The sequence below is a fragment of the Equus caballus genome, chromosome 10 (assembly GCF_041296265.1).
Source record: "Equus caballus isolate H_3958 breed thoroughbred chromosome 10, TB-T2T, whole genome shotgun sequence".
In the NCBI taxonomy this organism is placed as follows: Eukaryota; Metazoa; Chordata; class Mammalia; order Perissodactyla; family Equidae; genus Equus; species Equus caballus.
In genome coordinates, this window is record NC_091693.1 from 88,118,548 (window position 1) to 88,136,060 (window position 17,513).

Sequence of the window (17,513 nt, forward strand, 5' to 3'; positions counted from 1 at the left end):
AAATAGCAGACACAAGAAGTTCTCTTTGCCCTCCTCCCACCTACCTAAAAGCAGGGCATAATCTCCCCTTGGGACGGAGTCTCCACCCTCTTCACACCAGGAAGAGAACAGCCCTTGTCACCAGAGACAGACAGCACCTAGATAAGTCTGCATAACAAACCTTGCTAAACGACCCTTATCTACCATTAATTTCCCCTTATATTCACCTTTCCACAATTTACCCTCCCTAGGAGCCCAAATCCCTTTCCTTTGCCTAGTCACTTCTCCACAATTTATTGCCTTTTGTTAAAATGGTATATAAGGGGTCAGACCAGTGGCATAGTGGTTAAGTTCATGTGTTCCACTTCAGTGGCCCGGGGTTCACCGGTTCAGATCCTGGGCTCAGTCCTGCACACCACTCATCAAGCCATGCTGTGGCGACACCCCACATACAAAATAGAGGAAGATTGGTACAGATGTTAGCTCAGCAACGATCTTCCTCACCAAAAAAAAAAAGGTATATAAGCCCCAGAGTTTGCTTCTTTGAGTTTTTGTTTCTTTTCTTGAAGGTCCCGTGCACATAAAATTTTAAAAACTTTTGCACTCTTTCTCCTTTCAATCCATCTTCTATCAGTTTAATTTATATGCCCCAGGTCTGGAACCTAAAAGGATAGAGAGGAAAAGTTTTTCCTCCCCTACAGAAATAAGATGAAAAACATGTTCATCTAATTTTTGTTTCTCAGTCATGGATCGAATTAAAACTTTACATTTGCCATATAACAGAACTAACACAGAAATAAGGCAAAAAAGAAGAGGAAATGTGGCCTCAGGGTTTCTAGGAGCTAAAAGTAGAAGCTGTGGACAACATGTCTAAGCATGGGCCCCAGGGACTCTCCTGGCCCGTGATGTCAGCTCCTCGTTAAATGGCCAGATCATCCCACTAGAAGGCTCCTTTTTATGAGATATGAATTCATTCTTTTAGTGAGGTTAATCGGAAACACTTGAGTCAGTACATTTCTGATTTAAAATTCCTACAAAGCTGTTAGTTCATGCTCCCGATCCAGCTTTTTTCTTATTAGAGTAATTGGTTGGTACCTGCTCTCACTCTCAAGTTTTCAACTACAAAGTGTTTTTTTCTCCTTCAGAACCCAGGCACACACTTTGGAGGGCATTACAGAAACTCTACGATTCAGTCCAAAAATTATAAGGCTGTGATGACACGTCCACTGCTGCTCAGTCACACAGTGGAGCACAGGCCCCTGGGGATAGTGCTCAAGGGGTCACAGTTAGTGGACTCTGAATACAGTGCACTTAAACAAGGGGCTGGGCCAGGCCACCCCACCTGAGTGGTGTCTGAGGGCGCTGGCTCCACTCCCCATCACTTGGGCCACAACCCTTGGCCAAGAAACAAGCCCCCAGCATCAGCTTTTGTGTTGTCTGATGAGCTGAGACACCTGGCTCCTGTGTTCTTGTCTGTGGGATGAATGGGCCCATGCAGAAATCAGTGAAGACTAACATGATTATTACAGCTTGGTCTCGGCCTCCCCGTCCAGCCAGTGCGTTATTCCTCCAGGACACAGGACGGTTCATACAGTCCCAGAGTGGCTTTTATTTGTATTAATTCAGTACAGCACATTTTTATTCAGCCTCCACTCTCTCAAAGGCACTGATCTAGGATCTGTGGGGATAAAGGAGATGCTGGCCCCCATCTGATATGAACAACGCCCTGGCTTCCAGGAGCTGGCTCTCCGTGGAGAGGGAAAGAGTGCTGGCACGCCTTCGGAACACTGCACGTGAAGCATAGAGAAGATGCTTATATATGGTTCAAAACACATAAATCACTAAAAATGGAAAAAGAGGACTGGGCCGCCTTAAGATTCCTCAGAGCCTGAGAACTAAATGTTGCTTTGCGTTGGGTTGACCTCTAAGGCAATCAGAATAAGACATAAAAAGCTGTCTATTGCTGCCAAGACTGAAACCATTTTTCCAAAATGGGTTTGCCGAGACAAAAGGAGATGCTTCTGCGCCAAGGAGAGGAGAAGGAGAGTGAGTTGCACAGTCCCAAGGAACTGTTGCATTTATTCAGGTTTCTGCAGCAATCCGGCCCTTTGCTGTGATAGCAAAGCATAAGGAACAGTCAAAAGGCAGAACCAGCAACACTCACCTTATCAGGCCTCAGGATGCTATTTTTTCTATAAACAACACGGTGCAAAGGTTCAGAGAGGGCAGAAGCCTGACCTGAGGCCGTATTTCCACTACTCATCATTTTTGACAGTTACAAGAAACCAAGAAAAGGGATTTTCTTGTCTAATTATTTCTAACCTTAAAGGTCAGGGAGTGAGTCCTTCTCGAGATTAGGACGCACTGAACTCATCCTGCGGAAAGGGCGCGGTGCATGGTCTGCAAAGCCTGCCCCGGAACGTGGGCTCACTCGCTTTTCCCATCTCAGAGGAAGGCACAGGGGAGGCGAGGAGCCCCCGGGGCGCTTCATATCACATCGCCTCCCCTCCGCCGGGACTGGGTAGCATCCACCCGGTGATGGAACCGTCTGACCGCAGAGCACGAACTGAGCCCGAGGCTGAGCCCGGGCCGGGCGACCCCAGAGAGTTATCAACAACCCTCAGCACTGCTGTCTGCAGTTCACGACGACTGAGTGGAGAGTGCATTGCCCCAAAGATAGCTGGGAGGAATGCAGAGAGGTCTCCAGAAGCATGTACTTCGCTGCACTTGAAACTTGAGGGAAATAATTCAGAAATCTCCCAGAAGAGAGAAATACTGTATCTTCAAATTTTACCTATCACGATGATTCTTACAGGCTTTGATTTCTCAACGATGTTGCACGGAAATCAGATTCCTCCTGTTTAGAAATTCGCGTGCCCCTGCTGATTGTTTCCCGGCGGCAGCCCCTGCGATGTGGCACGTGGACGCCCTGAGGAGATGCCGCTGTCGCCCTGTTGGAGCATCTGATGTGGGCTCGGAAATCTGCTCCCACGCAGGCAGCTGCACCTGGTGCGGCGGAGCGCGCAGAAATTACACGGGCTCGGAGGCTGCGCTCCCCAACCCGGTCCTGGCAGCCCAGCCACGCGACAGGGGTACCACCTGTGCTTAGAATCCTCTAGAAAAGGGGTTTCCACCATCCACTGTTTCTGAGATGGAAACGTTAAAATAAAATGCTTCTAGTTTTACTTATAAACTCAAACTGCAATTAAGAACCTTTTTTCCCCCGGAATTTTGTCCTCAGTGGAGAAAGAGGCCAGCTGCCTGCTATCTGTGGGAGGAAACTCCAAAATACTTGCCAGAATTTGCAGTTATTTCCCATTGTCCTCAGAATACCTCTCCCTCTTTGGTGCCTGTGTATCTCTGCACCTCCAGGTCCACGCAGAGGTGCAGAGATACACAGATACACACAGATCTTTGCTGTAAGATCTTGGGCAAGTCAGTTCACCTCTTTGTGCCTCAGCTGTCGTCTGGGAACGGGGAGAGGGCTGCACAGGGTGAACTCAAGATCCCTGGCAACTCTTGCTTGTTATTCAGTGACTCCACCAGTCCTTAATATTCCAAGAAGCGTTTTTCAGTGCTTTGTTGGAAATTGTTGAGTCACACAGGAATGGCAATTATTAGATGAGGTTGGAGTATAATGCTATCTCCTGAAATCAGATTGGACTGAGGGATGCTGATGAGGCATGCAATGAGGTGTGGGATGGGAAAGCGGAATCAGAGTGCAGAGATGGCTTGCCCTTGGCCAACAGACAAGATCAGGCAAATTCCCCACGCTCAATGAATGGCCAGCTGCAATCTGAAACTCGACCCTTCCCGGAAGAGCTGCCCATCCTCTGTTTGGCAGAAGCTCAGAGTAGTGACGCTGATGGTTTTCACAGGCCCTGGGGTGAGTCAGCGCTGACTGGGGTACTGACAGCGTGGCAGCGGAGATCAACAATGTGAATGCTCCGGGCTCATGAACCCCAGGCTGCATTCCAGAAGGCTTGCTTTAGGCACCCATGAACAGAATGTCTTCCTAAAAAGACACCCAGAAAGCCTCATGTGCAAAGCCTGATGTGAGGGGCTTGTCCCTGGGACATCATAGAGGTGTATCCACCCAGCCTTAATGGGGTCTCAGGCAGCTGCAGGCACCTCCAGGAAAAGGACCCTGGAAATTCCCAGGAGATAAGCAAACCGAAAGCACAGAAGGACCCTAGGCTATGGACCTGTCTTTCAAAACCTGGGCTCAGATTTAGGGGAATACCCAACGTGAATGGCCTCTGAGGCAGGTGAAGGGCTGTCACCTCCCCTTCCTGTGGGGCAGTGGGAGGAGGGTCCCCTCCTGGACTTCCTGCTGAGTCTCCTCCTTGGACCTTACCTGGGGCAGGCTTCTGGGTTCTCTCCATCTGGCTGGGTCTCCCAAGACACCAGGTGACCTCAGATCCCTAAAGTCACCAGGGTCAGGGAGCTGGAGACGTGGAATGCCCTTGGATGACATGGAACACATCCTTCCAAAAGCACCACTAGGAGAACTTTTAAATACATATATTATTATTTATAAAAGGCAGTTCACATGTTAAAAAAATAAATAAATAAAACAAATGGAAGCCTCTCCATTATGCTAAGCATCCCCTCCCCCATCCTCACTTCTACTTCTAGAAGCCACCATAAATCGTTCTGGTTTTAGGTCTTCTGTACCAGAGAACTAACCATACGTGCGTGCCTGTGTTTCTGGCCTCATCAACTTCAAATCTTAAGTGTCAGTTTCCTACCAGGAAAGGCGTGAAATTTGGTGCACTTTCCCTACCTCTCAGCCCATCTGCATCTTACCTTCCAATTTTCACTAGTTGCATTAACATTTTAAGATCTTTTACGGTTACATGCATAACTAAATAATAAGCATAAATCCCTATTTCTTGATCCTTCAACTTCTGCCATTGTCAGCCTACTCCTTGTCCTGTAAGATGAAGACAGTGTTCACGGCCACTAGCCTCCACTTACCCTTCCCTCTTCCCATCACCAACCAGGCATGTAAACTTTGCACTCTGTTCTGGAATTTTAAGTCAGTTTTCTGTACTTTGTCTATAGCTTGACTCTAAAAATTGAAAACCAATGGGACATTCATAATATTAAGATTATATAAATATTGCAGAATCAAGTACTATGTAAGGTTCATAAAGATGGAAATGTGATTTTAAGTTACCAAAAATATCCTTCCAAAGAATGAAGAAAAAGTGGATTCCCTTTACTTACACACCCTTCTATTTTTGCTTTGTCTTAGTATGACTTCTGAATAGTTTTTTCTTTCCTTTATTCTAATGGGTAGATAGACACACATGTTCCTTTTCACATATCTAAGATCTCCCAGACCATTAAACAGTTTTTTAATCGATGTTCTTCAATCACCACCTCTTTCTTGCCCGTTCGAATTTGGGCCAGTTGCTTTCTAGGCCTGTTTTACAGCAGACACTTTGACCTTTCTTTTCACTTCATTCCTCGAGCAGTTCTTTTTGTTGGATTCATTTTTCATTTTCCTGCATCACATTCCCAGGTCATACCAGGAGGAATACGTGGGAGGCATTTCTGGGCCATTAGATAGCTTTTTCTGCCTTAATTCTTGAGTAACAGTTTGGCTGGCAGTAAAATTTAGGCTCAAAATAATTTTCCCTGAGAACTTTGAAGTCTTGCTCTACTGACTTCTAGCATCAGTATTATTCACGCAAAGTGTGATGACAATCTTATGCTTGGTGTCCTGGTAATTCTCTTTGTAAACTTTGTACTAGGAATTTAAAAATTTCAACAAAAGAGTTTTTGGCACATGGTAAACATTTTCCATCTGAAAATCTCTTTTTAGTTCAAGGAAATCATCTTTTACTATTTATTTGATTATTCATCTTTGCTCTCTCATCTTGGATTAGTTACATGTTAATGGTTTGGTTTTGTTTTGTTTTCAGGAAGATTGGCCCTGAGCTAACATCTGTTGCCAATGTTCCTCTTTTTGCTTGGGGAAGATTGTTGCTGAGCTAACATCTGTGCCAATCTTCCTCTATTTTATGTGGGATGCCGCCACAGAGTGTCTTGACAAGCACTGCTAGGTCCATGCCCGGGATCCAAACCTGTGAATGCCAGGCCACGGAAGTGGAGTGCACAAACTTAACCACTAAGCCACCTGGCCAGCCCAGACTGTTTTTTTTGGAGGAAAATTAGCCTGGAGCTAACATCTGCCCCAATCCTCCTCTTTTTGCTGAAGAAGATTGTCACTGAGCTTACATCTGTGCCCATCTTCCTCTACTTTATGGCTTGATAAGTGGTGCATAGGTCCTTGTCCGGGATCCGAACCAGTGAACCCCAGGCCACTGAAGCAGAGTGCATGAACTTAACCACTGTGCCACTGGGCCAGCCCCTTAATGGCTTTCTGGATCTATTCTCACCTCAACTTCTTTCTGATAGTTTCGCCTTCTGTCATTCTCTGTATTCTGAGCTGTTTTCTCCACTTTATCTTCCAGATTACTAATTTAGTTTTCAGCCATACCAATCATTCAGTTCTATTGATTTTTAGATGTTTATGGCAGGCATAGAATCTTAAGGAATGTGATTCAGCCGTGAAACTTAGAGCAGTGAAGTTGCAAAGAGACAGTGCATCCACATTAGAGGACCGACAGACACTGTCTCTGCTGGTGCTGCAGAGGTCAGTTGAGTTTGTCATGCCTGCCTTGGAGCCAATGACCTGATAGTGGGGCCAGGGTGACATTGGCATGTCCTGGGACTAAGAAGAGAGCCAAGCTCCCTGAACCATCTCATGCCTGTGCTTAAAACTCAATCCTAGAGCCTGAGTCAAATCAATGTGCCTCTACCGGGCAGGCACACAGGGATGACCTCTCTCAGCTCAGCCAAAGGTAGGGGACACAGGGCCTGCACACAGGGATGACCTCTCTCAGCTCAGCCAAAGGTAGGGGGCACAAAGAATTCGGAGTCCACCTGGGAGCCCAGTTCACATTTTATCACATTGACAATAGAGTACCGACTGGTTACATCTAGAGCAGAACAGACTTCCGTTCCTCAAGCGAGAAGATGGCGACACTCCTCCTATGAGGACAGTCCAACAGGCCAGGAACAACTGAAGAAGTCAGAGTGATCCTCCAGGGAGTGCCCTGGGAGTCACGCTCTACCATCTGCCGCAGCTCCCTGCTAAGCCTGGTCGGCTAGGGAGGACTGAAGATTAACCCAAGAGGGATCAGAAGTCATACCCTCCTGTCTGGTTTTGATGAAAGGTGTAAGGGAGTGGTCGAGAAGGCAAAGGCACTGACCCATTACAGAGGGAACAACTTTCCCCTCTTTTTGTGGGACAGAGTGTGTCTGTCACAGGGCAGGAGATAGAAAGGCCAGTAGGGGCTCAGTATTCTGCCCAAAGAACACGCTGATGAGAAAGAGATGAATTACCTGCGTACAGTTCACTCATGACTCACAACACGCAGAGTCACACGGAGAAGCGGCTTTCACCCTTTCATTTCGGTGGCACTGAGTTTTCCTGTAGTGGCAAGGAGCACACAGCTTTTGACGCATCTCATATCCCAGAAACCTCATGCCATCAAGGCGTCATTCTCTCAACATTGTGGCCTGATATAATAATATTTTTGCCCGCTTTCATTTCTCGCTATGAAATACACGCCAACATGCTAACGCCAGGCGGGCAGAAAGCAGATATGCATCTCACTCGGTCACCACGCAGGAGAGAACGAGTGATGCAGGAAATCGCTATGACTCACTGGTTCACCCAGGTCAACTGGCCGTGAGATCCTATACTTGAGGAGTTAGTCAGAAATTGAAACGATACAAGTAGCACAAGAAAAGCAGAAAGCATTATGAAAAAGGATAATTCGTGGCTGGCAGAGTGGATGATATGGTTAGATTCAGCACTTTCTGCTTTTCCCTGGATCTGAGGTCTGCGGATGTCACCAGGGAGTTACAGCCCACAATTATTCAGAATTACCTGGGGGCAGCTGGCTCTGGTCCTTTCACTCCCTCGTGATCATTTTGGTTTTCTCCAAGTAAATTAAGAGAAAGACAGTTACGTTAAGCAGCTCCCCCATCGCAAATGCCCGATCCTGTGTCCGGTCCTAGCAAAGGGACATAAATATCCGCAGGGTAATAACAGGCTATTGTGAGAGAACTATTCCAGGAAATACTAGGTAGGGCCTTGTGAGAAGTCACCGGGTGCACTTTCTTCAGCCATTGGACAAATCTCCCTGATACGATAGGTCATCGTCACAGTAGCCTATGCCCCGGGTCTGTGCAAACTCTTAAACATATCCTTTTCCCCAGAGATCCTGAGGAACTGCCTAACTGCTTACTTGAGCATCGCTGCAATATTCAGGCTTTTTCCATCTGAAACGCTGTTTGTTAATGGTTTAGAGGAATTGTACATTGAGATTAGACAATGAGTGGAACCTACACACCGTCCAAGCAAGAGAATTTTCAATACTCTAAAGAAACAGTGGCCATTCATGGGGTGGGGCAGTTCCAGGGTCCTGCCTTGCCTCAGGGAAACACACAAAGTATGACGCTGGAGCTTGTATTCTGTTACTCAAACAACTCCTGAGATGAGACGAGATAAGACAAGGGAAAGGAGCTAGACTCCGCCTTGAGAGAAGTGAACCAGGGTAGCGACATCTCCGAGGATGAAGATGAGGCTGCCGGCAGCCGTGGACAGGCAGGGAAACTCAAAGGACATCACTCAGGAATAAACATTAGAGCAGGGCATGCAAGATAAGAGATTCATTCAAACGTGGAGTATCTGAAAGTCGCCTCCTGTGCCCCAGTTGTAGAGGGACCTGTGAGTCTGGCAGGACCACCTTGGGTCCAGGAACCCATCAGTGGGACAAGCATGAAAGAGGTGTGGCCTTCAACCAGGAATTGAGCAAAGTCCACTGACTTGTGGATCGTCCTATTTCAAACTCAATCCTAGAGTCTGGACCAAACGGGTGTGTAAGTATCGGGTCTGCCTGCGGGGACTAAATCTCTCTGTCTAGACGGGTTTGGGGAACAAGGAATATGGCGGCTGCCTGAGAGAGGAGTTAGAGATATTTAGAAGGAGAGCATCCGCTGCCTACATCCAGAGCAGAGCTGACTTCCCGTTCATCAAATGCGAACTTGCCGTCACTGTAAGGCTGGTGGCCGTCAGCTCCTTCTTGGCAAATTGAAGGAGTCAAAACACATTCATCCTCTGAGTCCTGCGGGACTTCCTTCTTTTCAACGTCCTGCAGCCCCTTGCTGCGCCAGGAGGGAAAGGGATGACAGAAGATTGAACCAGGAGGCTCGGACACCGTGGCATCCCAGCTGGTTTTGAAGGAGGCTGAGGGAGGGCCGCAGAAAGCACGGGTGGAGTCCCCCGTATGAGGGAAATAACTATCCTCCTATGTGAGGAGCAGAGTGCGGCTGCCGAGGGGTGGGAGAGAGACCCAGCACAGTGCTCGGCGCACTGGCCACGTAAGCACTGATGAGGGGTGAGACGCAACTATCCCAGTATGGTACAGTCACTCCAGGGAGCACCAATGGAGAGCCACGCCGGGTGCTACCACCTCCTGTCTGCGTCGTGCTGAATTTACCAGAGGGTGGCCAAGTGAATACAGTTCATGAGGCATTGTGGACTCCCAGAGATGGGGTGCCCTCTAGGACTCTTTCTCTTATTTGTCACATGAAAAGTACATTTTTTTTTTACTAGGTACCTTTTTTGGTGTTTAATTTTGCTACTTACTTCTTTACTAATTCCTTTGCTGGTTACCTGCCTACCAAGGACATAAGACAACTGGGTAGGAAGTAGGCCTGCCTCTCCTCCTTTATTCAGTCCCAGGAGACGACAGGTATTTTCTGTGTGTGCAGGAAATCCTAAGGCTGGTGAGTTCACCATGGGTCAGACTTACAAGAACCACAGAGACAAGAGACCCCCCAAGTCCACAGGGCCATTTCGCTGTTAGGAGCAAATTAAACCAACACAGTCCTCAGTTGCGCTAATCTTGGTTCTGGCACCTGGACTCGCACCTCACTTACTGTTCTTGCTGAACCCCTCTCCATACTAACCCACCCATTAGCGGCTCCTGATTATTCCCTGTTACCTGCGGGTGAGTGTTTCTTCCCCCTTCACCCACCACAAATACAGTAGCTTCAGTGGCCATGGAGACATAGATATCCATGTACGAGTTAGCATTACACTGATGACCTAAGGCCTTGTCCTTACAGAATTGTCCTAGGGTGGGTTTCTGATCTGTGTGTCTCTGAGCGGGTGGATCACCCTCATGGCGCACTCTGCCCAAAACTGGGTAAAAATTTAAATTTTCTTTTGTTCCTCGTGTCTCTGGATACTTATCCAGCTTCCATCTTGACTTCTGCAGCTGTGTCCTCCATCCTTTCACAAATCCTGCCAAAGGCACGGGCGCTGAGTCCCCTCACACGGAACCACCTCCTTTCTCCAAGGAGAGGAGACGCAGCCCTGTCCCACGGCCCTCTATCTGGGGACTGATGAGCCCTGGAGGTGGCTTCCGTGCACTGTGGAGGGAGAGTCTCTCTATGGAAAGGGCTCCAGTCTAAACAACTTTCCCGCCACCGAGTTCTACCACATCAGGTACCTTATCCCATCCCACACAGTGAGGGGCTTTCTTTATCCAAAAAGCATTCATAAATAGTCCTACATTTGTTCACTGCAGCCAGCATCAGCAGATCATTGGAGCCATCTTTCAGGAGAGGAGGCAGGTATCAAGGAAGTAAGACTCGGTCGCTTGCCCACAGTTAGTTCAGACAGTGCTCAGGCTGGAGCCCAGGAGCCTCCACACTTAGTCCAGGGCTCTTTCCACTCCAACAGGCTGCCTCCCGTCACATCCTCCTTTCTGTGCTGTTTCTAGACTCTGGAGGTATCATTCAGGTACAGTAGACTGTACCACTTTCAAGTCTACAATTAAATGCATTTTGGCAGGTGTTTACGCCAATGAAACTACCACTACGTCAAGAGACAGGGCACCATCAGCGTCTCACGAATCTCCTTGTGCCCCTTTGCCGTCCATCACTCCCTCAACCCTCAGCCCCGGGCCACCACCGTCATCATAGATAGGTGTGCATTTTTAACACCTCTATATAAATGGAACCATACATGTGCTCTTTCGTGTCTGCATTTCCTCATGCAGCATAATAGTTGTAAAGCCACTCACGTAACGACATGCATTAACAGTTCATGCCTTTTTATCGCTAAGTAGTATTCCTTTGTATGGATATATCATATCCATCTATACATTCACTTACTAATGGACGTCTGTGTTGTTTCCCGGTTTGGGCTATTGTGAATAAAGCTACTATGGACGTCCACGTGCAGACTGCGGTGTGGCCATATTGTGTAGATAGCTAGGAGCGGAAGAGCTGTTCATGTGATTGGCCTGTGTTTAGCGGTGATTCAGCTTTTCGAAGCGGTTGTACTATTTATCATTCCCACACGTGTAAGAGATTTCTAGTTGCTTTACGCCTTCACCACATGAGGTATTTTCGATCTCTTTAATTTAGCCATGGTAATGGATGTGGAATGGTAACTCGTTGTATTAATTCATTTCCCTGGTGATGGGCGGGTGGAGCATCTTTTCATGTGCTTTTTGACCATTTATAGACCTTCTTTTGTGAGGTATTTCCTCAAGTCTTTGGACCCATTTTCTTATCGCGTTGTCTTTTCAGACAAAACACACGTAGGAACAGTAACTGCAAACTGTAGGACATTCCTTTGAGAGACTGAAGAACTAAATAAATGCAGAGAGAAAGCTTGTTGAGGATCGAAAGGCTCGATATGGTTTAGATGTCAGTTCTCCCCAAATTGATTAACAGATTGAATGCAATCCACATCAAAATTCCAGCCGGTATTCTGGTAGCCAGTTATAAGCTGATTCTAAAATCCATATGGAAATGCAAGGGGTCTTGAATTATCTCAGCAATTTTACAAAAGAATAAAGGCGGATGACTTATATTGCCTCTTTCCAAAATTACTATACAAATCTTTTACCCAATTTAAAACTGATTATTTTGTCTTCTTATTATTCAGTTTTAGGAGTTTCTGTACAGTCTGGGTGTAAGTCCTTTATCAGATGCGTAATGTACAAATATTTTATACTAACTGTGGCTTGACTTTTCATTCTCTTACCAGTGTCTTTTTTTTTTTTTTTTTTGAGGAAGATTAGCCCTGAGCTAACGTCTGCCACCAATCCTCCTCGTTTTGCTTGAGGAAGATTGTCCCTGAGCTAACATCTGTGCCAGTCTTCCCCTACTTGGTATGTGGGATGCCTGCCACAGCACAGCTTGATAAGCAGTGTGTAAGTCCGCATCAGGGATCCAAACTGGAGAACCCGGGGCTGCTGAAGCAGAGTACACGAAATTAACCACTGTGCCACCAGACAAGCACCCTTACCAGTGTCTTTTGAAGAAGAGCAAACGTTTTTAATTTTTATGAAGTCCAATTTATCAATGTATTCCTTTATTATATTTTTGGTATTGATCTAAGAAATTTTTGCCTAACCTAAAGTCACAAATATTTCCTTCTAAGTTTTACAGTTTTAAGGTTTACGTTTAGATCTGTGATCTAATTTGAGTTAATTTTTGTGTATGGTGTGAGATATGAATTATGCTTATTTATTTAACTATTTTTTTTATGGACATAGATATCCATTAGTTGAAAAAGTTGAAAAAGATCATCCTTCACCATTTCTTGAAAAGACTATCTTTCCTCCATTGCATTGCCTTTTTGCATATGTTCAAAAGCAGTCTCTTTATAGATATTAGTTACTTTTGGACTCTTTATTCTTTTCCACTATTTATTGACTTATCATTACATCAGTACAATGCTGCTTTGATTACTATGACTTTATGAATTTTTTGAAATCATATAGAGCTAGCCCTCCAACTTTGTCTTTATTTTATAGGTATTTTGACTATGCTAGGTCTTTTGAATTTTCATATGCATTTAGAATCAACTGGTCACTTTCTACCAACGGTATTGACTGAGATTTTGAGTTGGGTTACACCGAATCTATAGATCAAATTGGGGAAAACTGACGTCTCAAAAATAGTGAGCCTTCTGACCCATGAACAGGGAATTTGTCTCCATTTTTCAGGTCTTCATTAATTTCTTTCAGCAATTTTTTATGCTTTCGTTTCATTTGTTTGACATCAAACAGGTTTTTGTACATTGACCTTGTATCCTGCTGGAAACAAATGCTTTCAGATTCAAGCCAAATCTGGCGGTGACCATAGCTTTGAGGCCTTGTGTATTTGCCAAGTGAGAAGAATCTTCTTCAGTTTAGTTGGGGCTTTATCATCAGTCCAAGGAAAAAGATCAAAACCCATACCGAGTCCCGTGGCTGGGCAGTGTGTGTAGGTGAGTTTTGTGGACTTACAAATGTGAAATGTTTTGTGTGCTCATCAATAAGATTTCCTTAAGACTAACTATCCAACTGGTGAGGCTGCCAATTTATCCTTGTGTTTAGCTGCAATACCAGCTACAACATTTAGGGGCCAATGTTCTCCCTTATTTTTAAGTTTAGTCTTCAATAATCGAGTCTAGCATTGTGTCCTGCCAGAAGCTTCGGCAAAGCAATATCCATCGAATATCCTGAGTCTGTGCCCAGTTCTGGCTAGTCTTATTTCTTACGTGTTCTGTAATAAAAACGACACCAAAAGCGTTAAAATAAATAATAGCAGCAGGCTGAGGGGGTTTGGTTGTGTGACACTCAGAGCCTGAGGAGACAGTGGCCCCTACTCCATCTCTGAAGTCGGTGTCCACTGCCATCCATATGGAAGCATCCAGCCCTGCGTCTGCGGCAGAGTCTGTAGTCCCTGGCGGTGTCAACTTCATCCCTCCAAGGGAGAGTAAATGACCTTTGGTTTCAGTTATGTCATGATGGGTGTGTGTAGCATGTTTAAGTTATCTCTTTAGTCACTGACCTTTACAGCAAATCGTGTAAGGCTTTTTCACATAGGTGACTCACAAGGTCACATTCCCAGGGGGTCAGAAAAACGAAAGCATCAGTTTGTCCTTATGTCTCTCTCCTACAGTTTTATTCTTGGTGGACTAAAACATGGCTCACAAACAGCTATAAATGTGTTTTATTTATATCTGACTAACAGTTTTCTAAAGGCAGCAATCCAAACAACTTTGTTTTTACAGTCCGATTTTTTGTTCCCCATGCTCTGCCCGTTCGGCAGGACCCGAGAATCAGTAGAAACTTGGACTTATTCCCACTGGTTTACTATGAATCACTTGACAGTTGTGCACATTACATAGAATTCTACACACTGAGCTGACTGTCCCCCGCCTTCTTTTACCTGTTTCCTGTCGGGTGTCAGGTGCTGGAACGTCACTCACTACTTCCATCGACCTCCCTGGATGACAGTGCTGCCATCTGTAAAAACAGTGGTTTCACATTGTTATTTTCAAAGTCATCATAGGCCGTGTTTAAATCTGCATATTGGTGAGCATCGTTAATCATTAATATCTATGGTAGTCAATTCTTCAGTTAGGTCAAAGACGAAAATTTGAAAATAAGAAATAACTTCCTTATTACTTTTAGCATTTCCATTTCAGGTGTGTGTGCAGATGCACAGATCCCTAATCTCTAGAAAAGTCATTGTTGGTCCAAGACAATACAGAGTAAATTATGTACGAATGATTGCAGATCACAGGCTAAATATCTAGTGTCCCCAGGGTCCAAAATTTTGCTAAACATTTTTTTCTAAGATTTAATGTTCTCCAAGCCAACTCATTCGCAGCTCCAAAAGCCTCAAGCCATTTCCTCCACCATCTTGTGGCCACTGTCGTAAAATCTACTCTGCCTCTCCCTATGTCACCTGCCAGGGCTGTTTTGTTCCATGGCCTAGAGGCAGAGCTATTTTTCCAGCTTGTTTAAGTGCAGGCAGGGCCTCCTGTTTCCAGAAGATCAATGGAAATGAGTGGTTCTCTTTGTTATTTGGTATATGGGGCCACCATTTGGGTCACTTGGGGAACATGTTGTCTTCACAAGTCATCGGGCGCTCCTAAATGCAATAAATCTTGTCTCACTACATGACACTAATCCCCACCCGTGCATCGTAGTCCCCAAAACTGCACTTTCTGAGTGGGATCTTCAACGTTGCTGAGATTCATTGCCTAACCACGTATTATTCAGTCTTTCCTAGTCTATCCCTCCGCATTTTTTTCGTGATTTTGCTCCTATCCAAATAGGATCTGTGAAATGAAACACAAGGAGGGGGCCCATGCCAAGAATTTGTGACACTCAACTCTGACAGCTGGCAGTGGGGACACTCTCTGGAGGAAAGTCTCCAGATGCTTCTTGACCTGACCCTTCAGGAAGTAGAAAGCCCAGTGCTGTCATTGCTCCTTATCATCTTAGTCATCATCTTAGTCATCATCTTAGTTATCATCTTAGTTATCATCTTAGTCATCATCTGGACTCCAAGTTTTTAACATAGTATAAGGAAAATTAGTCATTAAACAAATACATAGGAGATATTGTATGTAAGCCTTTCCTAACCATAAATTCAGAAGAATATTAGTATCACTGCTTCAGATGCGAGGGAACCCTTACCCTGGCCCATCCTGACCTGAGGGCAGAACTGTTTAAGGGAAGAATGGGCATCTCCCAACATCTCTCATCCCTTTAAGCCCACACTGACTTGGAGGGTGTCCACTGTGAGGGCAGCTCCAAGGTCAAGGCTGGGGCTCTGGGGCAGAGCCTCATGGTCGCATCTTCCTCCCCTTGAAAGGGGTGCTTCCTAGCAGTAGAAACCAACCCTGGGGGCCGGCCCCATGGCCGAGTGGTTAAGTTCGCGCACTCCTCTTCGGCAGCCCAGGGTTTCGCCTGTTCGGATCCTGGGAGTGGACATGGCACCACTCGTCAGGCCACACTGAGGCAGCATCCCACATAGCACAACCAGAAGCACAACCTACAACTCGAATATACAACTATGTACTGGGGGACTCTGGGGAGAAGAAGAAGGTAAAAAAGAAGATTGGCAACAGATGTTAGCTCAGGTGCCAATCTTTAAAAGAAAAAAATGAAACCAACCCTGCTCCATCCTTGGCAGGTGCACAGGCTCCCTGGGGGGTGAGTCACTCTCCCCTCCTCACTGCTCAGCTTGGGCTGCTCCTTAGGAGCTGGATGATGCTGGCTGCATTCCTCAGTTTCCCTTGCTTCTTCTGAACTCACTTTGTCTTATTCTCATTTTCTTTGGCTACCGCCTGCCACGCCAGGAGCTGGCCCTTCTTTGGCACTTCATTCTCATCCTCCAAACCTGCTACTTTCCCTCTTCCATCTGCTCCCTCAGCTCTGTTCCCAGTGTGTGGGCTCGGCTCAGGCTCCTGCAGGAGCCACGCAGAGAAGGAACTGGGGAGCCACGGTTCAAGTTTTCCGGGCCTCCTTCGTGGTTATCAGTTGCTCCTTTGCATGGCGGCCTTTTCTTCCATATGAACCTCCTGCCCTCTCAAGTCTCTCTGAGGAGACGAACTCAGCTGGTAATGTCATTTCATGCTTCTCTCATGGTTGGCTGCTCTTGCGTACATCTTGGTATTTCTCTTTTACAAATATATGATGATCCTTGATTGATCACCAATATTTTTTAATAAAAAGCATATTGGTTGTTATTGTAGGTAGTTGATTGATTATTATAAGTAGTTGGCACAGTTACTTTTTGTGGTTTGGAACGACAGTGGACCCACGAGACCCGTCACTGGGTGGAGACTGACTCTGCATTTCTGGGTGTGAGGGGTCAGAGACGGCTTCTTTTGGGATGTGTGGACAGTTCAGCTCGTACCCTCGTAACCATCCACGTGCGGAGCACTTTCCCTCAGGAGGAGAATCTCCTCAGTGGATGTCTCTCCTGGCGGAGCTGCCTTTCCTTCGTCCCCTCCAGGTTGCACGTGGAGGCCCTGAGTCACCCCAGGCTTTGTGCTAACGACCACACGGGAGGTGTCTCCAGGCTGGGCTTCCACCTGCTGATGGAGTGCTTCATTTGTCTCTCCAAGGGACAAACGCTGCACCAGCCGCTCCCTAGACCTGGGGTTGGCGGTGGGGGAGGCCCCTGAGCAGGAGATTTCACAAAGTGGCTACTAATTCCTTGATCCCCCAAAGTACACTCAGGCCCCTCCCTAGATCCGCTGAAACTGAATCTGCATTTTAACAAGAACCCCTGGTGACTCAGAAGCACACCGATGTCTGAGAAGTGTGGCCCCCCAACCATCCTTGTTTGTGCCCCTGAAGCTCCTGCCCTCCACCCCTGCGGCCTCCAGCCTGGACTCTCTGGGGCTCCACTGGGAGGGGTGATCCACATCCTCTCAGCTCTCTCCTGGGCGTGCGTCAACCCGTCCCTCACTCTGATCCACTTTCCCCTGGTGGTATGTGAGTATTTCCTACTTATGAAATAGTGTAGTAGACACCCAGATGCCCATCGTCCAGCTTAGAATTAAAACGTCACAAACAGAATGGAAACCCTCATGGCCACTCACCTGACTTTCGTCATCATCAGCTCCGAGCACAGCA